A 27,553-nucleotide genomic window follows, 5' to 3' on the forward strand; every position below is an offset into this window, starting at 1 on the left:
TTTCCTAAAGTATTCCAAAGTCTAAAAAAATTAAAAAATCTAAACAAAACACCAAAGAAATAAACAAAAACATTAATTTTATATAAGGACAACAAATAAACAAACACTGAACAGAAAAAAAAGAGAACCCATAATTTAAAAACAAAAAACTTGAATGCAAACAATTTTCAAACAATTGCAACTAATCATTTTAAGAAATAATTGCATGGCTAGCTCAAACAAAGCCAGGTTATCAGACTACAAAAGGCTTCATATAAATATCCTCAATAAACAAGAGAGGACAAAACTTCTTCCGTATTTTCACCCATTCCACCATCCCTCACAATCCATCTCACTCTCGACATCCACACCCCTCCAATTGAAATAGTATCACCCATTACTCACAGCCTTTTATCAATGCTTTTATTGCTTACCCATTGAGTTCAATAATGAGTGTACTACACACAGAATGTGCGGAGACTACACAAACATTTCTCCCATGGTGTGTTGTGATGCCAAGCTTTGATGTTGAGGGTCACTGAACATTTTGGTAGCACACAAGGACGCTATTTGTACACAAGAAACGACACCGGGATTGGATAATATTTTACTGGATTTGCGGTGGTAAGTGTTTCAAATTTGAGTTGATTTCTTGTTTTATTAGGGTTACCGTTTGTAAATGTAGGGAGATCATGGAGATGTTGTTCATCATCGCATCCCCGTTGGAACCCGGCATTGGAATGCATGGAGAAGAGACTGGTCCCGTCTTCATGTGAGCTCCATAGGGGTGTAGAACTAGTAGTTGCCGTATACTAGTACTAGTAGTAGAAGTACATTGGCTTTTCAATATGCAATGTCAATGTCAGTGAAATCATGTATGTATGTCTGGCCGCCAACAGTTAATTGATGCTGATGAATTGGCCATGAATTGGTGCTACTGCTAGACTGTATGTGTCATTCATTTGGACACATTTATTAAATTAATATTGCATGTTGCTGGAATGAGGGGGGGGGGGGGGGGGGTGGGGTTCTTTTTGTGACTAGCTAGGATGTGTGGCTCAAGCTTCCGAGCACCTATTTCTAAGGGTAGGGATAGGGCCTACTTGTACAGAAAATAGAAAAACCACATGCATAAATATACTAGGAATTTTCCAAAAACTATCAAGTTGTTTTGTTCTGGGGCTGTATTTTTAAAATGCGCCAACTCTGAGCCAATTTCCGAACCGAATTCCGGAGGGGCAATATTTGTATATAAAACCACGACGGCCAAGTCCCCGGGCCAAGTCCCGATCCTTACTAGCCGACCAATAGCTCGTTCACGTAGCGGTTGCGTTGTCCCACTGGCCAAACGGAGATTGCCTGGCGATCGGAGTGTTATCGTCAGAGCACCTCGGACTAGCCGACCAACTGCTATGAATTGCACTGCAACCATATTGGCCTTGGCTCAAGTCCCCACCCAAATTCCCAGTTCTTTGGACTTGGTCATATCAACTCGATCCCTATTCTATTGAATCAAGTGTTTTGGGGTATTGCCCAAGTTGCCAATTTACTTAAACACACCAATAACAATCAACTGTTGCCCAGTTTAAAACTAAAGTAAATGTGTGCGGTATTAAATTTAAAGAAGTGTTTGAAAATGGACTCCCAGGTAGCTGCGGTGACAGGTCAAATACTTGCTTGTTAATTCTTATCTCACCTGTCCCTTGCTAGACTGTCTCAGCAAATGATACAAAATGCCACCCTCTCTGTCTAAAAGAGCCGTCCTATCATAGTTGTAATTTTTAGCGATATGAAATGTGAACTTGATAAAGGATCACCATGTGTCTCATGTCAGTTGCTATAGAGATCCTGCTGAGATGTGGTCTATATGAGGTTACAGAGGCCGATTGCCGCAAACACAAATATTGACAAGACTTTGGATATTATCAAAAGTGTCTACAAAATTGGGTGGGGAAATTTTTTTCTGGAGACTAAAATAACGGTTGATTTTACATAATTTTAGCAATTTAAAAAAATCCCCCAAACCCAAATTCTGGGTCGGCCATGCCTGTAGAATGGGTTTTTTCATCGCCTCTATGGAGGTTAAGTGATGCAAACATAAGTACTGAACATTCTGAAGCAGTCAGAAACATTTCACATCAACACAATTTCATCTTCTTTAAAATCAATACCTCATTTCATTGACTTCCCAACATTTAAACTCAACATGGCCTTATGATACGATGTAATTTTGTTAAGTCTTAATATAGAGACTTACAGTCTGTAAGGGAACAACCAAAAAGATGAATGATTAATGATGCCCTATAGAGGTTATCCATGTTCTATAAGCTGCATATCCTATCAATGACTGCTATACCTTATTTAGGACTTTCAAAAGAAGTACATGTGCAACCATGACTGTTTCAAAATAGCCCGCCAAAGTCATGCATGTAACTCCGAGGTCATGCATTGAATTGGTTTGAATGAGGAATACTACGGGAACCAGCGCCTTTTGTTAGAAGTCACACATGAGTGAAGTGGATATGGATACCCTCTATTATGTTTGTCTTAGCTGACCTGTAAGTGGGTCAATCATGTAAGCGACAGAAACGGGGTGGGTGGGTGCAACACATCCTAAGTTTTTCCATAGAGGGGATGCCCCCATAAAAAATTCTAAATGAAAAAGATAAAGCAATAATTGACCTGTGCATCTTCCTTTTTACCACAATTGTGTGTACTTTGCATGAATGGGCCCCATCCTGTGGCGTAGCCACATTTAGGGGTGGATAAAAAATAATCAATTCGGCGCACCTACAAGCGGTGAAAGTCAAAATTTGGGCTGGCTAGAATGTCGAGCTAGTGAATATGTATTATATGAAGGTCGCCGGTTTGAATCAGACCAGATGCACTGGTGTTTTTTTTTCAACGTTTATGTGTGCTGGCTACTCTGGAGAAAGATTAAAAAAAAAATTTTGTTCGACGTTCATCCTATCAACCCAGAGAACTAAGTGTAATATAACTCTCAAACATAGTTTCTGTTTAATATAGAAATCATCAATCTTTTGGCTTGTGCCCTTATACATGGAGTTCAAAGAACTCATCATTATAGTCCATGTACTGGTAATATTATGGTTTATGAAAAGTGATGATATCTTGTCAATAATAATCAATCATGAAATGACTTGTCATGAAAAAAAATGAGAGTCCAATTACTTGTACATGCAGAGACTATATAATGGTCAATCACTGGAAAGCCCGTTGGCATTGGTCATTGATTCTTCAAGCTATTTGTAAAGGGAAATTAAAATTTTAGGCCTACAGGTGTATCTGTTCTGAAAAAAAAACCTCATACCTATTGGCAAATCAGGGAACTGAGTAACAAAGTGTCAAATTTGACAGTATTTCAATTTACAGAGGTCCATTTCACTAAACTCTTTGTAACCCAAGTAAACGTTCGTAAAGTTATGAATACCCAATACTAGATGTAACTTTATGAAGGGTCCCTGTAGTAAGTCCCTTTTCAGCCAAGCCTTGTTGAATTGAAAATAAAAGCACATGTGTATGAATTCAAGCAAATAAACAAACATTGAATAAAAGATTCTGATTTCAGTGATAACAAATAAAACGATGGCACAACAAAGTAAATAAAAATAGATAAACAATGGGTATAGATAGTACATAGTACATTCACCTATCAGCCAGGTGTCGCTGTCAACAACAGATGTGCTCAGATGGTATAGAATTCTTGAGGATTGGTGGATTTGAGAATTCATCCAAGTATAGTCCCACGTTCGAGTATAGTCCCACCCCCCATTTCTCGAAAAATTCCAGAAATTGTAAAAAAAAAAAAAAAAATCAGTGCATTTTGAAATCATTAATAGAGTATGAAATGAATACAAAAATATAAATTTTCATATTAAAAATACAAAATATCTTGAATTTTTTTTTAGGTCAACCATGAATGATCCTAGCATTTAGGTCTCACGCCTTATTGATCTAGCAAACAAAAAGACCCAAAACTGCATAATTTTATTTTTGGCAATATGTTCTAATTTGCTCGATGGGATATGGAATTATTTGAACTTATTCCCAGTTGCTTGTAGGTGGACCCAGTTGCTCATGTGTATTTCAGTTATTTTTCGGAACAAGAGTTAGAGTAGTAAGCGATAAATTTTGTACCAAAATCATCTTGTATGAGTAGGTATTTAACATTCAGCATATATGAACATTATTTGCAAATTAAACAACATAATAATGTTCAAATGGAAGGTTACCAATATTTTTTATAGTACTATTTAGTATTATGACATCTTTTATTCTGATCACAATGTTTTACATGCATTATGTAGTTATGTACCAACAGTGGAGTGTCGTCAGAATTCAAATTGACCAGAAAAAAATTCTCTTATAATGTCATTCAAATTGTACATGATGAAGTAACATGATACCACAGTCACTGCATCATCATTCATTAAATAAACATTGTGCATATTTATGTAAAAAAATCATCTTCAAATTCCACATATTATCATTAAGTCTTCGCTTTATGATATGAATTCCCTTTTTTTTGTGTATTGGGGAGGATACCTGAAATCACACACATTGCAGTATTCAATCTAAGGGCATAGGCCTATAATGCCCCAATTGAATTTGAACCCAGGTTCTTAGTCATGGGGGGAGGGCCTTATTAAAATAATGAGATTAAGTAATAAATAGGAATTTATACACATTCAAAATACAGTTCAAATCATCATAATCCTAAACAGGAAAGTTCAAAGTTTAAAAGGAAGTTTTACTTCAGACATTTGATATTTTTATACTTATCTAGAGAGGTGCATTGAAAAAGGGGGCATGTGCATGAAGTTGCGACTCAAAAAATTATTTAGGAGGCATTTATCAGGAGAGGGCTCACTAATTAGGTTGAATTAGTATATCTTTTTAATTGACCAGAATAGAAATAGCATAAAATTTAGTAAAAATAAAAATATATTTTAATATAAACAAAATACATTTCCACCTGAGCTGCTGTGGCTTTGAATGTTTACAAATTTACATTGTCATTTACACAGTCATTTTTCTTTCTTTCATACAACATGTACCTTCAATATTTTACCTGGATCTAACATCTTGACTGTAATAACAAACCTTTGATTGGTTTGTACATTAAAGATTGGACAATTGCTGCGCAGATGAAAAGATGTTGATAAAATCGTCGAGCTCTAGACGAAGAGACGTTGATAATAGGAGGGGTGAGGAGAGATGAGGGAGAGCACACGTAAACTCTGAAGGGTTGTTAATGATATCGTGATGGGCAAATACTTAAAGGAGATATGGATTGAAAATGGAGGGGTGAAATTGAGCGCTAGTGATGGCTAGGGCACTGTTTATGTTTGCTAATGGTCCGTTTTGAAGTGCAGTGGGATTTGATGATGGTTTTATAATATATGTGTGCACATTTTATACTTTTAAGTGTTGAAAATACTGCTATACTTAAAAAGTATGTAATGTATTATTATAAAGTAAATGTTTTGTACACAATATAAAATTAAAAAGAAAGCAATAAAACATTTCCTGTGCATAATGATTAAGAAGCCAAGATCATTGGTAATTTTTCTTTTGTTGTATCTCATTATTTCAGGTTAAAATGGTAAGAAATTACCTAGACAGGTATAAATATAATTTTTGTGAAAAAACCCAAAATAACCCCCCCCCCCCACCCCGAAAAAAAAAAAGTTTGTCTCAAGGCTCAAGAGTGGTTTTAAAACAATTGTTCCCGACTTGGTATTTTTATTGTATTTTGAGAAAAAAAATCTGATTTTCACCAAATCTTTCTGGAAAAAATGATTTTTTTTTTGTTGAAATTTAAAAAAAGTCTGCATTTTACAAATGCACGAACAAGCTTTGAGACAAACCCTTTTTTGGCCTAAAATAAAGTGTTAATAGAAATTGTGTATGACATTAAAAAAAAATTAAATGATATTGTAATATACATGTAATGAGTGCAGTGGAAATCACTGTATTCACCATGAATGTACATTTTAATGGCTGCATACACTGCAGTACGTTCAATTAAATTTTGAACCAATTTCATCATATATGGCATAATTTCAAGTCAGTTTTTCATTCAAATTATGATTCACCCATTTGCTCTAGGGGGACAGGTCACTGCACCCAAGCACTCAGTCTTGTATAATTTGGCCCATAAACGGTGCGGAAAATTCATAATAAAGGACACGTTTTGTCAGCAATTTTTACCCAATTAGTAATGACAAATTATAAATGCGTTCACAGTTAATTGTTCAGTGGTGGCATTAATGTAGTCATATGTACAAAGGTCTAAAAAGCCATGATTATAATTTTGGCCAACTTTTAATTTTGTTATTGTTTGCCAAAAATTATGAAATAATATAATTAGTGTCAGGAAGGTTTCCTGTCTGTGTACCAAAACTTTTCACGATTTCACGATATTTTTGCTAAAACAAAGTAATCTGCAAGAATTGTTTGTACATAAACATTATGTAACCATAGGTTTCCAGTGGTACAATAATCTCAACTTTTTTGAGAAAAGTGGGGGGCCGGGATGATGCTGTGGATCATGAAATGCCCTTTTAAGACATTAATTACAAATAAACGCAACAAATTTAGTTGATTCCGGTAAGTTGTGATGTACCGTATGTGTGTTGGCATTACAAATATGCCAAAATATCAGGTTTGGAAAAAAGAATAACCAAATTCATTTAAAAGATTGTACAATTTATATACATGTAAATGTAATTTATAAAACATTTACGCAAAAAATGTAAAAAAACGTTTGACACAATTGTAAAGTAAAAAACAAGTAAAAAACAACAGAATGATTTGCTTGCTTCTTTTGTAATTTGTTTTCCCCAAATATCTTGTTGCAGGGAATGCTGAAATTTCATATTTGAAGTAGAATTGCCTAATTGCATGGAAGTGTTTTAACATTTCTAATGTGTTTGAATTACCATCAAGATTTAAATGTCAACTTTGTAAACTCATTTTCCATTTAAAGACTTTGTTACAGAAAAAAGAAAGACAAGGGAAAGAATAAATTATCAGTTGATATAAAGTTAATAAAGTTACCTGTACACATTTCTCTCTGTCTCGTATCTAGTTTCAACAGATTCAGTTCTAAAATTACCCATTTCGGGTCACTGGAAACCACACTAAATTAGATGTTGATAATTATGTTTGGTAATATTTGTATTAAAAACCAAACTAGCTTTAAACTCTCAATTTTTAGGCAATTATGAAATTACATCGCTAAATGGGGTCGTGGAAAATATTTTCAAACATGCCGACAATAGGAAGATGTCTTTACTGAACTGGAATCATATTGGGCGCTGAGACAGAAAAATAATCGGAAACCATGCATGTTTGAGTCTTATTGGCATGATTAGTCTGATTACATGTAGCATGTAAATTGATAGCAACTGATGCCAAGGGAGAGTTGTTTAGTACATCATGTATATGTAAACAAGTTCTAAATGTTTTCTGAAAATGCGTTTAATTAAACTGAATTTTATATAAGGGCTTCAATAAACACACATCTTGGACCATAAAAACAAATCATCTCTATAACAAATCATCTCTGATCTCAAATCATCTCTATCTCAATTAGATATTGCTTTTAGCAACGTGAGTATGTAGATTGCATATTGGGAAAATCCTGCGATTGCAAAATTTGCCAAAGGCACAAGATAACACAATTCAGATCATTTGGACAATCAACACTAGCATTTGTGCATAGTTTTAAAGCTGAAATAAAGAAAGTCCATGTTTTTGGTAATTTATTGACCCCATCATTACATGGCGATCATTGTTATACTAAGTCCCAGAAATAAAAATTTAAAAAAAGAAAGAAAGTTCAATTGCTGACTCAAGTGATTTTTACACACACGCACGTATTAAAAAGTAGCATTTTATAACACAGGTTAACAAACAAACCAAAAACAAACATGATAATAGAGGAAATTACATTCATTTATAAAATGCACTTTACCTAAGGCAGGTATAGCCAAATACATTTGTCTTTAATTTATCCAACACAAGGTGTTCCAAGTAAATTGTATATGGTAAAAATGGTAATTTTCGCGTGCATAATTTTTCTCACTTTGCCGATTGTGAACTACTTTGCTTGTTTTAAATTCATGATTTTGAGGCTTTGTACATAAACCTATGTATACACAAATAAAAATTTGTGTGCATTTTTATTTTTGTGGTAGCAGCTTGGAAATGCGAAAATTAATGTTCCACAAAAATTTCCACTAATACAGTATTGAATGAAATCTCAAGGTCTTCTCCTAACTTCATCTGCTGTTTCAAGAGGTTTTTAAAATAATGCAAGAAAGCATATCTGCAATAGCTGCTTGGTGTCAAATGTGTACTATATAAAATGCAGATTATTGTTAAATATGTATAGGGCAGCTATTGTAGATAAGAGAATGATCGGCCATCTTGCACTACCCTTCGTTTTATAGTGAGAATAAATCAATTTGAAACGAGAAGAAACATAATTGCTTGTGACATACGGAAATCCATGGCCAATCCCCAAATCACAAAACATGTGTGAAATGTATTTCTGATATTTCAATTGGAAATTGCAGCTTATACTGCACATATACAATATTGTAATTTCTGAAAGCTACAATGTATATAACATTTCTATAGGTAATTTCTGCGAATCCATTTGCCTGTGAGAGTGAAAGTCTACTTTAATGGGCATGATTGATGTATAGGGAATGCCTGCCAAGATCACATTGACTTGTTCAAATTTGTTACATGTTTTTTTTTGGGTTTTTTTCCCCCGAAAATTGATAATGTCACAATCTCCCTGGTGAGGTAATCTAACACAACTTTTCATTTCTGTAGTTACTGGCTTACTGCTATAATTTGAAACTGCAGTGCACTGCATATGAACGAGATATTGTTTTCACTTTAAAATTGATAAAGAACTACAATGAACCACAAACATGCTATCTTCAGAAGATAGTAAATGAACTGCAAAGCACAACACTGTAAAAAACAACGGATAACACTTAATAAACTTAAAACACTAAAACGCATTATTCTACACATAACAGTATAGGAGGCATTGCATACAATTAACACTATAACACGTTTATAGAAGAATTTATTGATGGATTAGTAATATATGTTTATATCGATTATCTGTGATATAAACGTGTTGGATGAAGTGTTTATTTTTTTTATCACAAATACTTCTATAAACATGTTATGGTGTTAATTGTATGCACTGTTTTCTATACTTTTAAGTGTAAAATATAAAAATAAATGTGTTTTAGTGTTTATTAAGTGTTATTTGTTTTGACACTGATTGAAAACGTGCACTAATAATGTTATTGCCCTGTTTCTGTTTTTTAACTGATATTGCTTTCGTATGTGTCAAACCTATACCTCCCAACCTACAATTTACAATACCAACATCAAGCACAAAACATTCCCGTTCCTTATCAGATTTTTTTGAATGGCTGTGTGGACAAAGTTGATGTAGATTGAAATATGTGGCCTATATACTGGTGAAACCTTAGTATAAGTTGAACACAACACTGATTTGTAGATAAAGCAAATTATTTGCTGATCAATTTGGCTGTATAGATTGTAATCTCAGTGTGATTTACAAATTATAACAAACCAATTTTGCCCAAATATGGGGACTGTTTTGCTTTGTTATTTATTCAACCTTGTTGCAGCATAAACAATGATTAAAGTACCGTATTTCGTCAAATAGTCGCCCCCCCTCAAATAAATGCCCCCACCACTTTTTTTTCAACCAAGATGTTTCAAAAATGCCGATATTTCCATGCTATCTTGTGTAGTAAGCTACCAAGTTGCCCACATGGTCGATAATAAGCGTCAATAATTGGCAAAAATCTGGTTCGGAAACCCGGAAGTGAACCAGAAGTCAGTGTTTCTAGTTCATAGTTCATCATTTTAGCGTGAGTTTTAAGTTTACCTAATGATTTTAACGAGAATTATCATTCAAAAATTGACCTTGAATAAATCCCCCCCCTTGGGAAAATGTAACGCCCCCGGGGGCGTTTATTTGACGAAATACGGTATGATGATTATTTATCTTTTATGCCAAGTTTTAATTAAAAGATACAAAGAAACAAGTTTCTGGCTTACATAGTGGATGTCTGAATGTACACATTTAAAATTTATCAACTTCATTGAGGGATGTGTTTCATATATCAGACCGACTCCCTGATAAGACAAATCAGATGAATGTGTATGAATATGTCATTGACAAAGGGCACTTAACACAAAATGTGTATCTTCTCGCTTCAAAATTTATACTTATAATAAATAGTAGATATAATAGGCTTAATACATTTGTTGACAAATATGTGTACATAATCGTATTAAACAACAATTTCAAAGAAACTTTTTAGCATCTATGCTCAAATCCATTTTTTGTTGTCACAATCACTGTTTATGCCACAATTTATGCTTAAATAACACACCTATAAATGTTTAATGGTCTTGACATTATGATTTCGATGAATAATTGGTTTAACACATTTTGAAGGTGAATGCAGGGACAAAGCAAATGATACATTTCTTAATTGTTCTGATTTATATCACTGGTATAATTGTCTGATATGATTAGTCCAATTGGTTATTCATTAAGATAAGCACTTGACCTAGCCTGAGGATGGCAACATTCCACAAGGGCAAGTAAACCTGTATCTATTTGCATTTATTACCACATAGGGAGGGAGACAGAGTTGCCAGGGAGCTCATTTCCTGCACAATTGGGCCCTTTTTATTTAATTTACTATCTGTACAGTTGTAGTAAATGTTGGAGTACTACAAGGCTTATCTTCTGAGGAACCATTGTTTGCTGTATGCCTATATTGTTTGCTGTATGCCTATATTTGTAAATTAAATTTGGTTTTCAATTTGGTAAACAAAATGTTTTTTGAAAGAAAGAAGGAGGATAAAAAAATGGAAAATAGATCATACATTTTTGAAATCCATCAAAACAACTTTGTGTTTTTATATATATTCACAATTCAAATGTTTCCATTATCAGAGATTTGCATTAAAAAAATTCTTACAAGTCTTTTTGTAGGCTCATTATCTTTTACTTTGGGAACATGTTCTTCAGTATATATAAAGTTGTACATGGATCAAGACCAAGGAGACAGTATGTACACTAACATCGTTTTTCAAAATCATTTTAGTTCATAGTCCCTTCGACTTGACAGTATTTTGGGCTGGGAAGAAGCAGCAGCAGCAACTGTAAGTCTGAGATACTATTTTGGTCCTGGATTTTGGTAGGAGAATCCCTCCCTTAGGGTTATATTACACTTGACCCTCATGAATGTTGATTGGGTTTCACTCACAGCCTCAGGGATATTTGCACAATTATATGGCTGTTGAAGTTACACTGAGGTCAGCCATAGGCTTTCATTCATTCATTCTTCTGGCACAGGATTTACTTTTTGATATTTTGGATTATTTTTGTAATGAGACAAGTGGAGGAACTGATCTTGTGAAGTATCTACTGAATGACTTGATAGCTCCGGTTTGTGTTATCATTTTGGATTTCTGTTAAGTGGAGTTCATATGTATGAACTAGAGGATTAAGGGCAGACTAACAGGAACACAGGACATAAACCAACTGTCTTATCATACTTGAGTAGAGATTTCACCCAGCAGCAGACTGAGGCTCTTAGGGTAAGTATTGGCACAACCAACCTGCAAGTCACCATTTAGATTTAGGATATTGTAGACTATTATTAGGCCCTTAGAAACTCTTTTTGCCTGGCCATTTCATGATTTTCACCCAAAATTCCAGACACAGACCAAAGAAAATCTTCACCCAAAAACAGAGGTCAGTGAAAAGGGTCCCCTCTTCAAGAGCATTTCAAGGAAGGTCTTTGTATAATTTTTGCAGGAAGTAGGTTATAGTGTTGGGTCAAACATTGGAGGGCCTGTTGGCAGATAACAACACAAGATACAGTAGGCTATGCAAGTGTCCCCCATCCCTGTGCGCAGAATTTAAGACCCCGTTTACACACAGAGAAGTCAATTTCAATTTTGACATTGAATTCAGAATGCGACCAAAGATTAGCATAAATTATTAGTTCACAGGGTGTTTACACAGTAGTCAACTTCAAACAAATTGTGAATTCGACTTTTACGTCATGACTTGCTCAATGCTTCAAGTAACCAAAAAATTGCGTGTTCCTATACACTGCAAAAGTCAAGTTTGAAGTCAAGTTTGAAATCAAGTTTGAATTGAACAAAAGTTGCTCTGGCTTTCTCATTAGAAATCTGGCTTTGTCATTAGAAAAGAAGTTCAAAATGCAGGTACCCTGTTTACACACAACGAAGTTGAGTTCAAATTCAACTAAAGTTGTCTTCAGGCTCTGTATAAATGGGGTCTAAAGCTTCTACTGAACATATTTTTAAGGGCAGCTATCTCTGTGTGCAGATACATCTTTCTGGGAATTGACCTGATGAGAAGGAAGAACAGTGATTAATTTGATCCTGTTTTGTATTGATGGTGCAGAGGGGATTGGGTTTGTTTGAAGAAGGTTTTCCCAAGTGAGCAATTTCAATCATTGAATTCTTTACATTTTTTGTTTACACCCTAGAGCAGACCCAGCCAGGATTTATGAAACAATTTGAGTGCATATTGCTTTTGTGCGGCCTAGGTACAGGTCAAAAATTAAAGTTCTTTTTATTTTAGGAAATTAATGCATAAAATTGGTTACAAAATTTCTGTGGATGCTTCCCTGTTTAATTCAAGACAGGAAGTTGTAAGGCAACTGTGTTTCATTTTGAAAACTAACACTAAATTTATTCACAGTCATAATTTGGATGCATATCTGATTTCTTGTCAATATTAAACTTCTGAATTTCATGCTCTCTTTGGGAAAACATCATTTTATGCTATAATCTGAAGATAAAACTGTTTTAAGATATAATTTTATGCTATCTTCTGCCGATATAATTTCATGCTATCTTCAGAAGATATCATGTTGTGCTATCTTCTGAAGATATCATTACAATACATGTTATCTTCTGAAGATATCATTGTGTGCTATCTTCTGAAAATATCATTTTGTGCTATCTTCTGAAGATATCATTTCACGCTATCTTCTGAAGATGTCATTTCGCGCTATCTTCTGAAGATGTCATTTCACGCTATCTTCTGAAGATGTCATTTTATGCTATCATCTGAAGATGTCATTTTATGCTATCTTCTGAAGATATCATTTCATCATTTCACGCTATCTTCTGAAGATATTTCATGCTATCTTCTAAAGATATAATTTCATGCAATCTTCTGAAGATGTCATTTTATGCTATCTTCTGAAGATATCTTAGGATAACACAAATATAACTGCAATATAATCAAACAGCATATCCCAATAGGAATTACAGTCCAATTGATCTTAAATCAACCTTTCATGAGAATTGACACCTTGAAAAATCAATGTTATTCAGTATAGTTTATATCAGCCAACAGGTTAAGAACTGAACTGAATGACCATGGATGCAGCTTTGAGCAATGACCTAGGCAGCATAACACAAGAGTGTCAAGTGCTGGAAATCTATTTGAATGACCCTCACTGATTTCACCCTCTAGTTATTGAGTAAGGTTACTCACTTGAGGGAATGATGGTCATGAATAGTATATGTAGTGAATAATTAATTTAAAACTGTTAATTTACTTTGTTTGAATGAAATAGTTTTTATTGGTTTAGTTTACAATAGATCTGAGCTGTGCATTGTTCCCTAACCAAATTTTGAAGTAAGGGATTATTTGGAAGACTAATAAAGATGGGGAAAACGATTCAAATGGAAAATAGCACTGGTATCTGAAAGTAGCTCAAATGAATTGGTAATCTACAAAAGATACAGATAGAGAAGAGAAATCATATTAATCCCAGCGAACACAAAATGATTTTTAAAGTATTGTTTGGTTTTGGTTAAAATATGTTAGTAACATTAAATATTGGCTAGGTCATGAAAATGTTTTGATTAAAACATTGTGTATGAAAAACACAAAATATTTTTACAAATGTTAAAAAAAGTTTGTCAACACTTAAAAAAATAACATTATGTTATTACATTTAGGATAGGATAGGAAGCTTTATTTTACCACGGAGGCCCATATCAACAAAGTTGTTCTTCCCTGGGGCCGTGGACAAAACACAACATACAAAATATATTTAAAAACAAAGTACAAATAATGATTTACATCATCATAAAATTGATAGATTTACACAAAAGTTTTAAAAATATACACTTTTAACATGTTTAAATGTTTCATAGCTGACATATTTGAACTGTTTTCTGGCAGCCCTTTTAACCTTGTTTTTTTCTAAGGCTGAAGAAAAACTACAACCTTAATTCTTTCAATTGAAGAAATAGAACAATGTAATATATGGTTGCCTAGAAACAACAATTTGGACGTCTTCCTCAATCTTCATAAAACCTTCCTGAGTTGTCCTAGTGTTCCAAATTTAGACATCATGCTTGTCATTATGCCATTCAATTTGAAATACTCACCCCCTGTGGAAGACATGACATTAATCTTCCACACAGGGAGTGTGAATTTCAAATGGGGTTACCTGAATGTGTGACTCCATTTTAAATCTACACCCCCTGTGTTGGAGATTGAGGTCATGTCTTCCAGGGGGTGTATGGATTTCAACATGAATAGCTTAATGTATCTAGTGTGAAAGAAAGCCTTGTAGAGCCATTACACATTCAAAATATTATTGAAAGCTGGCAGTTTTAACGAGATGTGCGTGACACAGCATTCTCCATTAGGAGCTGCTCTCCTGTCAGGCTTGTTTCTTAATGGCACGCAAGGTGAGATTTATTCCTACGATTATGTGTACAGCTTCGCACCTCTGGCTTACTGCAAGGAAAACGGTTGGGTGTGGAGTGTGTCGGTCAGTCGGGTCCACGCTATGAGTCAAGAAGTCTCATCGTCAGGTACAAGGTTTGTTCCTGCTAATCACTCATGCAGTCTTGTATTGTGACCTTTTAGATTTAGGTATGATGTTTGAAATCCACGACACAAGTTCACAGATAAAATCTGAGATGTGCACACCTTAGTCTTTAATAGTGGGACTTTGCACTGCGGAATTGTAATACAAATTATGCTTAGTATTGATCAGTGGATCCACATAATGATTCTTATCACCTCAATCCTATTGGGTAAGTTCACTTCTCCAATTACAAGCTTGAATTGATGCATGACCTGATCTGTTTTAGGGGATGATGTTAAGTAGGTCATAGTTCCTAAAGTCAGGACTTTTATGCAAGCTTACTGAACTGTGTACTTGGGATATTGGAATATGGATACTCGTTGTGTCGGCAAAGATCTTAGGCCGTCATCTTGACCATAATGATTTGTTCTCAGCATTCATCTCATCGGCAGAGGTCTTGATGATATAGGGGCCTACGGTGTTGCCAAAAATGTCCACCCAAATCATCAAATACCTAAAAGCCTGGCCAAAAAAAAAGCACCATTTTTTTTCTCTTAACCATTGGTTTTTATGTGACATGAAACTACCAAAAATGGCAGGGGCCATGTTGAAAAGTCACTCCTTATTTATCTCAACTATTGGTTGCTTTGAGACAGAAAATGTCAAAAGTGGTTGGGAAACCCCCAATTGGGCTACCAAATGAAGGATTCGGCAACTGTGATGATAAATGAATCTATTATCCGCTCACTTGTGATTAGCGGCTGCTCTGTAGGTCCGTAAATCTTGTCAATGATTTCTGTTGTTTGTTGCATGTCAGAGGATTGTACAGTAGTGAAGAAAATACAATTTTCTGAATTTGATTGTGAATACCTTTCAGTGATATGAGATACAGGAAGATTATACCAGTACTTTTTTGATTTGATTTGATATGTTCGGGTTTTGACAACCCTGGATAACCCAAGAAAGCCTCTATTGAAGCTTATTTCCATTGGGGTCCATTTGAACACCGGGATAGGTTGGGAACAGTCAGGGGTTAACACCCTACTCTTTTCGAAACTGGCTGCGAGATACATGTACAGGTATGGCTCTCTGTACACGGACCGACGGCTTAACGCCCCTCCGAAGGATTTGAGTACTTTCATGATTCATTTACCCAATTCTAAATGAACCATGGGGAGAGCGGAAGTCTGAATTTAATCTACAGAAGTTGCCAATTAATTTCAGACTTTTTTTTCCAAGTCAATATCCCAGCAAATCGCCACCACCGGGAATCAAACCGGGACCTCATGTATTAAAGGCAAGTACCCTAACCATTGCTCCACGCTCTCCACATACGGTATATATAAAATAAACAAGGCAATAATGTTACTACAGCATTATATGAACATAGGAAGATGTAGTTTAGAAATGGGAAATAAGTGTAAAAGTGAATCTTTATATTGCATTCCTGATATTAATCCACTTTTAATATTAATTCGCGCATTTGCCAATTTGTATAATGCATGCAGGGAGTTTATTTAGATCAGAATCAGGACCAAAATTTCAAACGATAAAAATATACAATTACAGTCCAACCTCTTTTATCCGGCCATGATGGGACCAAGCATTGTCCGGATAAGGACTGAAATTGGGATAACAAAAGATGGGCTAATATGGGATAATAGCACTAAAAGATGGCTATAGAGTGCTTTATGCAATAGCGATATGCCATTCTAAGCATTCAGAGCATGGAATTAAGGTGTTTAAAAAATTTAAAAATCATCAAAAACATGTTTTCCTGTGAAGATTTCACAGCCGGATAACAGAGAGATCCATATAAAAGAGGTCCGGATAAGAGAGGTTGGACTGTAATTGTAAATGATTGGATTCTGTTGATTTGCAAATATAGAAGTTAATAAACTGTCAGAGAAAGTGATAAACAAAATGTCACATGGGATAGTGAAAACCAATTGTCAAAGTTATAAGGTAAAACAATTAACGAAGAAATTTAAAAATTTAAACAAGCAAACAAATTAACCAAAGTAGCAAAATAAACGGCAAACAGTGGGAAAATATCCATTACGTAATAAAGAAACAGACAAGCAAACAAACTAGCAAAAATAAACAAGTACATGTCAGCAAGAAAAGTAGAAACGGAGAAGCAAACAAATAAACATGTGACCTTTAAACATCTCCTTAAAGTTGTGAGTTCTCTTCTATCATGTGGCAATGAATCCGTTTCTCAGCTCTTAAGGTCCATTCATACTACCACCGCATTTGCGACGCGTTGCTTTGCAATGCGGTGCGTTGTCGCACCGCATCGTACTGCAAACTACTGAATTGCGATATCGCAATAAAATTAAATACATTTTAACTTGGAAATGCGACCAGTTGCGTTGAGTTGCGGCAAAAGTAATCGATATATCGGCATCGCAAAGCAACGCATCGCAAATGCGGTGGTAGTATGAACGAACCTTTAGCAACCATTCGTGGGTGGATGCTTACTCTCAATACATTCATGATACATAAAAATGTCAACAGGAGTGAACAACCAACCATCCTTCCTTTAACTGATAACAATTGGGACGAGGAGGAGATCTCTTTCTAGGAGAAGTGGTGATTTTGGTAAACAGTTACTTTGAACAAGCATGTGGGACATGACCAAGATAATACCTTACCCATGTTTACATCATTGCCTTGGCAAAGCGATGGCATATCATTGTAAATAGTAACATGAGAAGATGTGGTGGTCAGAAAATATAGTAAATCAACAGAACAAACCTCAACAACAAGAAAGAAGCAACTTTTTGAGGCAAACAAAACTACGGCAATTTTAAGTTATACAGCTAATAAGACTTAAAAATAAGTTGACTTGCCCTTATTGACCGACCCAAAAATCTGAAAAAACAGGGTCGCTTTTGTTGTTGTTGACATTTTAGATTTTGATATTTTGGTTTATAATATTTGTTTTATTTATGTTTAACTGCAGTATAAACAAATTCTTACTCAATTTCTGTGTTTGTGTTTCATATAAACCCTGTGACTATGTTGAAAACGATGCTTTATTTTATTTTTTGAAAAGATATATATTAATCACAACAAATTTCTGCAAATGATGATCTGAGTATCTAAGGCATTGAATGAAATATAACACCATGATGTTAAAGAAAGATACAAACACACTGTGAAGCTTGTATAGTAAAACGGACAATAAGTTGCAGCATTACGCATCATGTCGTTATCTTGCAGAAATTTGAATGAAAAAAAAAGAAAACGTAAATCGACCTACCGACCCAGGTGTTGGCACCTAGGGCAAGTCAACTATTTTTTTAAAAGCCTAATACCTATTGAAGTCAGTGTTTTACAGTAGTACTTTTGTTGTTTGTTTGTGTTTTTTGTGTGTTGCCTCATAGTCATACATGTAGGAAAATATGTAATTGTGGCAATCATGTTTCCCAGTTTATTCCACTCACGCAGCAGCAAATTTGTTAATAAATTAGAAAGGAACGTCCGAACGTCACACATCATGTGCAATTAGGCAGTTAATAAACTCTTGTTGGACTCTGAAAGGATTCAATTAAAAATTACAAACCACTTGATGAATTCTGATTAAAAATGCAAATTGTCTGTTTTGTTTATCGGTCAAAGTGAGCTTCAGTTTACTTTAATCTCAAAATAATTAAATATGAATGTAATTTAAATAGTTAGTACCAAACCTGAAGTGAATGCAAAATGTGGTGGACCATGTGCTATCGGGAATAAATTTAACTGCAATAGCTGCCGTTTGTAAAATTTTCTTTTTCTTTTTTATTGATTGTGTAAACATAATTTGCATTGTTTCTTTCTCTTTAACATTTATAGATGTTACAATTCTTGTTCCATTATTATAGTTTTTTCTCTTAAAAGGGCATTTTGTGATCCACAGCATCATCCCCCCCACTTTTCTCCAAAAAAGTTGGAGATTTTTATACTAATGGAAACCTAGGGCTACATACATGTACATGTATGTTTATGTACAAAAAGTTTCTTGCAAAAATATCGAGAAATTTGAATTACGTTCTGGTACACCAGAGAGAAATTACAAGACATTGTCTATGGAGCAGTGTAATACTCATAAATCATGTATAACTCCCAAACTCAAAATCAGAATCAACTGAAATTTTGGGAATAAGCTTTTTTCGTGGATAGCTACTGAAAAATGTCATAAAAAGAGGATGCTATAGGATCACAGAATACTCCTTTAATGCATTTTTAAGTTTTAATGCATTTTTGGTTTGTATTTTAATTTTGACTTGAGGCAGCGATTCCAGTTAGATCAATTTAATCTTAAGGTACCACATGATGATTAAATGGTGCAAAACGTGTTGGACCATGAGTCTCTTGAGTGGACTCGGAAATAAGACAATTTAGTTCTGCGGTCAGTCCCTTTCATCAGTTCAGTGTCTGATCAATTATTTTACACCCATGCTTGAATTGTTCTTTGATAATAAATTAGTTTGATTGAAATTGACCTACTGTCCTGTGTGACACCTTACACTAGGATCCACAACATGCTCATCTATCAGGGGCACAGTTCTTTAACCCCAATACATTTGTACATTTATTGAATGACCTTTGAAGATTTGGGTACAAAAACTCATACTCTGCAACTTGAGGTCAAATTTTGCACTATGATTGTGTAATTGAGGTTATTGGACTATGGCATTTGGGATGAGGCTCTTGTGGTCCATAGTGTTAGAATGACAAAGCCCACAAGGCCAAGTGTTGAAGTAGTGGTTTGGATGATAGAAGAGTTGTAACAGGTAGTAAAAATGTAACAAAATTGAGCTTTCCGGCTAATTTTATTTTTTACCTCTTGTCTTTTGGGGTGGGTCAAGGTACCCAGCAAACACAATTGGTGTAAAAAATGATAAACATGTTTTGGTTGTGGTAGAAATATTTTGATAACACCATGAAAACACTCTTTTAATATTTTATTTGAAAAAACCCCACGATATACAACAACATTTCGAGAAATGTTAATATCAAATATTTTTTGATAAAAAGTTTGCAAAATATTTTCCTCAACACTCAATAATTATAACATTATGTTGGAATATCTTGCAAGTTTCCAAAAATGTTTTTGATTGTTATTAACATGTTTTATACCCTTTATATAACTCAACATTAAATTTTTTTTTGTAAAACGCTTTTGTGTTTGCTGGGTAGGTGCCTATGAGAAAGTGGACCGGCCTAGATACCATTTTCCCACCCAAAATTGACCCTAAAGCCCCAAGTAAAGTGAAAAATGGCAGATTCATTCGTTCCTTTTTAATTAATAAAAGAAATTAATAAGACTGGTTTAATTTAGAGCACTTTAAAAACTATAAATAAGGACATTTTGTAAGAAGACTGCTAAAGTTTGAGTATTGGTTCAGAGCAAACACTCAAATAACTAGTGTTTGCTGAATTTTTGCCGGAATCTTTTGTCAGTATGAAAATCTAGCTGTGTAGTGTATACTCTATTAATTATAGCAGCTTCTGCACTTGAACTTATCAATGTACTTACAGTATGACTGAGTATGTAATTAGAATTAATTTAAAAAATGACTGACTCACTTTGTTCATGATACCAAAATTGAAGCCTGTGTGTATTTGTATCATCATCTGCATTAGCTCATCCATAAATTTGCTTTCTTTGTTTGTTTCCTGACTTCAGAAAAGCAGACATTTCTTTTTGTGTAAGTTTGTAGAGCCTTTAACATTTCATGTTTTTATTTGAGAAAAGCAAAATGAATTGGTATATTTAAAACAACAACTATACATATTCCTCTATAGAAGCATTTCATGTCTGCAATGCAACAATTTGTGTCAATCAAAATGATTCCAGCGTTAGTCTTTTATTTGGTATTATTAGTTTGAGCACTTGTACCTGATTCTTGCAATTTATTTCATTTGACTGAATTATGTGAACTCTGCAAAAATTAGTTTGTGTACTTGCTGACAATGATGTACACATAAGAAAAACCATTGACTTTGTGATGTCGCTAAGGTGTTACAATTCCTTAATCTTCCATGGATTATTTATCTTTCCACAAGCATCAAATCTGTATTAAATCCTTTAACCACTTGGGCACTACCAGCCAGACTCTAACAACTATTTTGATTGGTTTCAAAGAGGGCTATATCATGTTTTGAGCCAATCGGAGATGTGGTAAGGATGGTCAGTAGGGCTGAAGGTGATTAAGCTTAAAAACTGCTGAGATATCTAAAAGCTCTATTTTAATTGGTTGAATCAGATGGTTAATCATGTAATAAACCAATCAAAAGCACTGTTAGAAACTCAGTAGTGCCCATGGTGTTAACTACTTTGATAGTCAACATCCTTAATCCTCATGATTTATGCCTTACGGAAACAGACGCAAATCTCATCATCGTATCACTAAGGTGAAGAGCATCTCAAAGTCTCATCTTCTACAGTAAAAGATACCCGCAGAGAAAAATATCAGTGCTTGTCCGACCAAATGTAGGAAAACAAATAATTGAAAAATATAAACCTGACAGTTTGTATCCTGAGACAGTTACCTCGTTGGCACAATGGGCTGTTCCGGTTGCGATCCATACCCCCTGTGGAAGACATGACCTTAATCTACAGGGAGTGTGGATTCCAAATGGAGTTACCTGAATGAGTGACTCTATATGAAATCTACACCCCCTCTGTGGGAGATTAAGATCATGTCTTCTATAGGGGGTGTAAGGATCTCAATTGGAATAGCCTAATTGTATGCCGATAGGGACAGAGCTTAATACCAGAGTTGAGAGAGAGGATGAGATGAGGAGAGAGAGGGACAGAGGGTGTTTTCAGTTTCACAATTTATCTATCATCGTTTGGGGTTTTTCTTGTCAAGGAATAAACAACTCTTACTCAGGATTTAAATGTTTATTTTTGTTTTGGCGAGGATGTACAGCAGGGATTTTGAAACTCAACTGGAAAATGAATCAAATTTGACGATAAAAGATCTAAATCTGGGTTACTCCATCATGTAATTCCAAAATTAGGGTTAGGTTTAGGGTTAGGGTTAGGATTAGGGTTAGGGTTATGATTAGGATTAGCTTACATGAAATAATTACATGACGGATCCACCAAATCTGTTAATCCACACCTGTGATCTCATGCTATTTTCCATTATTGTGCACAAATGTAGCAACATGTAACATGAACCCAAATTTGCCAAAATTCTGGAAAATGTTGATTGTTTGCAAATTTTAGTTGATCCTTCATGTAATTATTTCATGTCAGCTAATCCTAAACCTAAGCCTATAAATCCTCACCCTAATCCTAACTCTAACCCTAACTCTAATCCTAACCCTAACCTTAATTTTGTGTGAAATTACATGAAGGCCGGAATGTACCGAGAAAATCACAAAAAAATTTGAAATTATTAGAGGTCTTTTGAGAAAATTCTGTAGAATTCTTTAAAACAGTTTTCTGAAATTTACGAGCCATCTCTAAAGCTAAGTATGCTGCCAGAATCTGTCGCACATCCCTGTACCCAGCTCTACACTGCACCCCTTACCCTGGGGATAAAAAAGGGAATCACTGCCGCAGATTTTTTATCAAAGTGAAATAATTTGTAGGTTACTGGGGTATCAGATTGTTGTGTCAGACGATCTTCACCATTTTAGATGCTGTCGATATGTAGCCGGGCTAGAATTGATGAGACTGGGCTTAGTTTATAGATTGTGATACCCTCAGAAAGAGCGTCAAGTATGAGCGGATGCGATCACTTGCTGTATTATCTATCTCAGAGGGTGTAAGATAGCATTTAACAAAATCTAGTAGAAGTTTATGACAATACTTTGTTTACTGCAAATTGTGAATTTTGATTTGGTAAGATAGATATTTCACATTATTCAGGGACCTACCAGATTTACATTTGAAAAGTAGTCAAGATTCATTAGTGGGTTTTTCAGAATGCAATTTGGTGTATCTAATGTGCTTGCATGTCCCACAAAAAATATTGTGCAAACGTTGCTATCCGTTCGCTTAAAGGAAGGTGACCTGATACATTTGGAAAATCAAATTCTTTAAAACTTATGTATAACATAAACTGTTGTCCCTTTCAAACATTCATGCAAAAAGATCATGTAAATGTTCATTGTAAATGTGGCTAATTCTTCATGGAATTACTGACATAAAATACAGTGTAAAACTGGTAGTCGACAGTGTTTTTATCAATGATAATCATCATGATCATGTAATAAATAGATATCAAATGAAAGATCCAATTTTTCTCATTAATATACTGAAATTAGGAGTTCCAAGTCGAGTGTATTTCCGAAGATATCATCATCAAAAACTGCTGAATTAGTCAAAATGTGGTATACCACATTTGAGACTAATTCGACAGTTTTTGACGATTCTTTGAAATATACCCGATTTGGAATGTCTAATTCAATATGTTAATGAGAAAATCTGACTTTCACCTGATACTAAAATCTGCATTTTGATAGGGTAAAGTTGGGGATGAGGCTGTCAATCCGGTTACCCACCTTTAATGTTAAGTTTCAGGTTTTCTATATTTGAAATCAACCCACCTGTTGCATTCTCTACTTTATGTACAATTTGTAAGTTGTGTTTTTATTAACTCTTCCTTTCATATCTGTAAGTCAATATCATTAAATAATAACAATATCAACTCTTCGCCAAACTTCTAATTTTAAATTTTACATCCTTTCGAACGCTTCCAAAGTGAGATAATGTTGATAGTTTGACATCGCAACATTCAACTTTTGTCGCCTCAACCTTTCAGCTCTCTATAACACAGCAAGTCATCACCAATGAATATTCAAAGTGTCATTGTAAATTAATTTTCAGTTTAGCACAGAGGCAAGAGGGGATCTTTGATAGTCATCTATTATTTAGGGATGAGTGATTGAATGTGAGCAGATTCTTGTTGGAATGCAGCTAATGTTGTTGGTGTGATTGCTTCTTTGTATCTGACTCCAGGGATCTCAGTTTTTGGTGTAGAATCAATCATTTCTCAGCAAGCCTAACAGTATAAGTATATGGCTAGACCAGGAAGAACTTGTAGCCAAAATAAACAAGAACTGTCTTAAAAGACAACATGGTTAATTATTCCGGGGACTCATGAAACAAAGGTGGGGTGTTGACTGCAGATGACATATTCCAAATGGTTTTTTAAATTTCAGAATTGTACATTTTCATGACCATATTTGGAATCAGCATGAAAAATGCATTAAAATGAGTACAAGCAAGCCCAGTATTGGTTCAGTAGTTCTATAGATAAGATTTTTACTTTTACATTTTTACACGTCTGTTGAAGCCTTATGGCCAGCACACAGAGCATTAATTAACCAAAAATAAGTTTTAACTTTGGTCCCAAATCCAGATACACTTTTAATAATTGAAAGACTATCATGGGTTGATGTATTAACCTAAATATATAGTTAAATCACATTGTAATTCTTACTAGAATTACAGCAACTATATACCCAGCAAGAAGATTTAATTCAATTTGATGGTGATGATAGTTTACACTCTCTGGATAATTTGTTTTTTTCCTTTTTCATTTGAAGAGATAAGATTCAAAATGTGAAATCTAAAGCCAAAGGCTGCCTTATGCAATTTAAGATACCGGTACCGTGTTTTTATTAATGCTCTTGGGGTGGCTATAGGCTTCAAAAAGTTTTGAGATATTTTCTCAAAATATTAAGAGCTATCTTAAGAACCACTGAACCAATACTAGGCTTGTTTGTACTCATTTTAATGCATTTTTCATGCTGATTCCAAATTATAATTTCAATTTATAATTTTATTTTTTGAAATTCAGTTATAACTTTTCAAAAAATATGTCTAGTTACCCTCTAATTATGGGTATTTACACCGATTTTGCGATAAAAAATAAAAGCCCCTCTTCCTCCTTTTTTTTTCAAAAACCCAGGCGTGAAACATGTTTTTTATTTTACTTGGCCTAAACAAAAGTAACAAAGGGCAGCACAACACACCAAACTTTTCATTTACACTTGACATGCTATTGCAGGTTTTACTTACCATGATAGTCTGCCGATTCCAACAGAACAATAATTGTCTTTTGTAAAATTGTCTGCTCGCTTTGATGGGGTGATGCTGTACATGTAGGCATATTTCAGAGAAGATACTGTAGCCTTCCCAGAATCCTTTGCAACATCATGCATCACCACATTACATCAAATGACACTTCTTTCACTTTAAACAGGTTGCCTTTGTTTTCATGTTGAGAATAGACTGGCTAAACATGGGTCGATTGATGAACATAATTTGCAAAATCTGCATGTGCTCTGTTCATTGAGGTACTTTTTGTCACTATCGACCCATGTTGCAAAAGATAATAAATCAATGCAGAGAATTGAAATGGAAGAAATGCATTGTGGGAAGTGTTTGACATCTTCTCTAGGCATGGGCATATTTGTACTCAGTTGACATGGGGCTGACATCAATTGTATGGTGATTTGTCAATAATCATAATCTTTTGTGGCAATTTTAATTTTTCGAATGTACGCACACCATTTCATTCCATGTGAAACATTAAGCATTGGAAAATTACATTGTTTTTGTCTCGCCTGATAAGGCAGGAGACTATATAATCACTTTTCCGTATGTATGTGTGTATGTGTTTTGTGTGTATGTGTGTATGTGACAAATTTGGTTAAAGTTTTGGTTAAAGTTTGCTTTCCGCCTATTTATTCGGAGACTATGAGTTGCACGTTCCTCAAACTTGGTGGGTGGGTGCATCTTGACCCGAGACAGAACCGGTTCGTATTGGTTAGTGGGTCAAGGTCACTGAGGTCATCTAGGGGTCATCTGAGTTCAAATTAGTAAAAACTGTCGTATGGCCATGAAACTTGGTGGGTCCAGTCAACATTTAAAGCCAAATTTTTGGAAGGTCATTTTAAGGTCACCAGAGGTCATCTGAGGTCAAATTAGTAAAAACTGTCGTATGGGCATGAAACTTGGTGGGTACAGTCAACATTTAAAGCCAAATTTTTGGAAGGTCATTTCGAGGTCACCAGGGGTCATCTGAGGTCAAATTAGTAAAAAGTGTCTGATGGGCATGAAACTTGGTGGGTACAGTCAACATTTGAAGCCAAATTTTTGGAAGGTCATTTCGAGGTCACCAGGGGTCATCTGAGGTCAAATTAGTAAAAAGTGTCTGATGGGCATGAAACTTGGTGGGTACAGTCAACATTTGAAGCCAAATTTTTGGAAGGTCATTTCGAGGTCACCAGGGGTCATCTGAGGTCAAATTAGTAAAAACTGTCGGATGGGCATGAAACTTGGTGGGTCCAGTCAACATTTGAAGCCAAATTTTTGGAAGGTCATTTCGAGGTCACCAGGGGTCATTTGAGGTCGAATTAGTAAAAACAGTCGTATGGGCATGAAACTTGGTAGGTACAGTCAACATTTTAAGCCAAATTTTTGGAAGGTCATTTCGAGGTCACCAGGGGTCATCTGAGATCAAATTAGTAAAAACTGTCAGGTGGGCATGAAACTTGGTGGATACAGTCAACATTTAAAGCCAAATTTTTGGAAGGTCATTTCGAGGTCATCTGAGGTCAAATTAGTAAAAACTGTCGATGGGCATGAAACTTAGTGGGTGCAGTCAACATTTGAAGCCAAATTTTTGGAAGGTAATTTTGGGGTCACCAGAGGTCATCTGAGGTCAAATTAGTAAAAACTGTTGTATGGGCATGAAACTTGGTGGGTACATTCAATATTTGAAGCCAAATTTCTGGAAGGTCATTTTTGGATCACCAGGGGTCATCTGAGGTCAAATTAGTAAAAACTTGCATGGGCATGACACTTGGTGGGTACAGTCACCATCAGCCAGATAATCGTGCTTCAGCCGATAACCGCCAAATTCATTTACCGCTACCAAAAGTAATTGAAAAAGCAGGCGGTCGCAAAAGCAGGCGAGACTCGTGGTTCGAGAACCGCCTTGTTTTGTAATCAAATTAATGTTGCCTTTATCATATAAATATAATGTAGAGTCAAGAACTACATGTATTCCATTTGAATTCCACACTCTCCTTAATGGAAAGTCTAGTTAAAGTCTTCCACAGAGGGAGTATGAGTTCCAAATAGAATATAACCATTGGGTAACTTCCATTGGAAATATTCAGTTGTGGAAGATATAGGTAAAGCCATACACAGGTGGAGTATGGGTTTCAAAATAATTTACCCATACCAATTCCATTTGAAAAACACACACCCTCTGTGGAAGAGATTTCTTAAATCTTACAGAGTTATGGCCGAATTTAATTGGAACAACACAATGTAGCATACGGAGGGTAAATTATTCTCTCTCTCAGCTCTGTGGAGAGGAAGTGAGGAGTAATGCAAGTGCCAAGTTGATCCTACTTGGGTATGATCACGCTCATGTTAAGCACGCGCGAGGCAATAGCTTAGCATGTGTGAGGCAGTTAGGTTTTTCGGTGTGCGTAAGTTGACGGGTAAAGTGATTCTTCTTAAAGGGATGAAGGTACTGAGATAGTGGAAGTTTTTTCACGCCACATTTATTTTCACCATTTCCCATTCTATGCAGGTAATATAAAAATAACAGCAGGTAGGTCAG

The 27,553-nt window shown here is 35.0% G+C and overlaps 1 protein-coding gene across 1 annotated transcript in view; it reads left to right on the plus strand.

Annotated features, from left to right (window-relative positions):
- The first annotated feature begins 438 nt into the window (after positions 1 to 438).
- LOC140169670 (vang-like protein 2) overlaps positions 439 to 27,553 on the plus strand; it is a 190,505-nt gene continuing 163,390 nt past the window's right edge. The window contains exon 1 of the mRNA XM_072192956.1: positions 439 to 603. The gene's annotated coding sequence lies outside the window, so the exon portion shown is untranslated. The remainder of the gene's footprint in view (positions 604 to 27,553) is intronic.

This window comes from Amphiura filiformis, chromosome 14 (genome assembly GCF_039555335.1).
Source record: "Amphiura filiformis chromosome 14, Afil_fr2py, whole genome shotgun sequence".
Classification (NCBI taxonomy): domain Eukaryota; kingdom Metazoa; phylum Echinodermata; class Ophiuroidea; order Amphilepidida; family Amphiuridae; genus Amphiura; species Amphiura filiformis.